This window comes from Galeopterus variegatus, unplaced genomic scaffold, assembly GCF_000696425.1.
Source record: "Galeopterus variegatus unplaced genomic scaffold, G_variegatus-3.0.2 Scaffold60673, whole genome shotgun sequence".
In the NCBI taxonomy this organism is placed as follows: domain Eukaryota; kingdom Metazoa; phylum Chordata; class Mammalia; order Dermoptera; family Cynocephalidae; genus Galeopterus; species Galeopterus variegatus.
In genome coordinates, this window is record NW_007786784.1 from 1 (window position 1) to 543 (window position 543).

At 38.3% G+C, this 543-nt stretch overlaps 1 pseudogene; it reads left to right on the plus strand.

Moving 5' to 3' along the window:
* Positions 1 to 6: 6 nt before the first annotated feature.
* LOC103584484 lies at positions 7 to 280 on the plus strand (annotated as a pseudogene).
* The last annotated feature ends 263 nt before the right edge of the window (positions 281 to 543 follow it).

A 543-nucleotide genomic window follows, 5' to 3' on the forward strand; every position in this document is an offset into this window, starting at 1 on the left:
AAAGAATTACAAGAAGAACTAAAGTGTGCAGATGTGGATGATGACAAATGGGACATATCATCTTTAGAGGAAGAAAAATCTTTGGAGAAAAAAACTGGGAGAGAACAGGAAGATCCTCCACCTGTGAAGAATGAATCAAATTCTATGCAAGTGCCAAGTGCCTGGGGTACATTTAATCATAAAGGGCCAAAGGGAGAAGGACTTCAGGAAAATGAGTCAAGCACATTAAAAAGCAGGCTTAGTAACTGTGACTGACTGGAGTGATTCCTCAGATATATAATTCCACATGTCAGAAGATTCTTCCAGAAGCCAACAGTGTTTCAGTACCACAGTATTTCAGTAACCTGCTTACATGGTTCTAGTGCTCCTGCCTTATAGTATTTTTTACAGCAACAAGGAAGCTGATTCAGAGAACAAGGGTCTCTTTAATGGCACCTACTGCAGTATTGAAAAACACATTGCCAGCAGTATTTTGAAGCAAATAAAGGTGTTTAAGGCTTCTGCTGCTTAAATTAACATGTCATTGAAGTCATAAAATGTTTT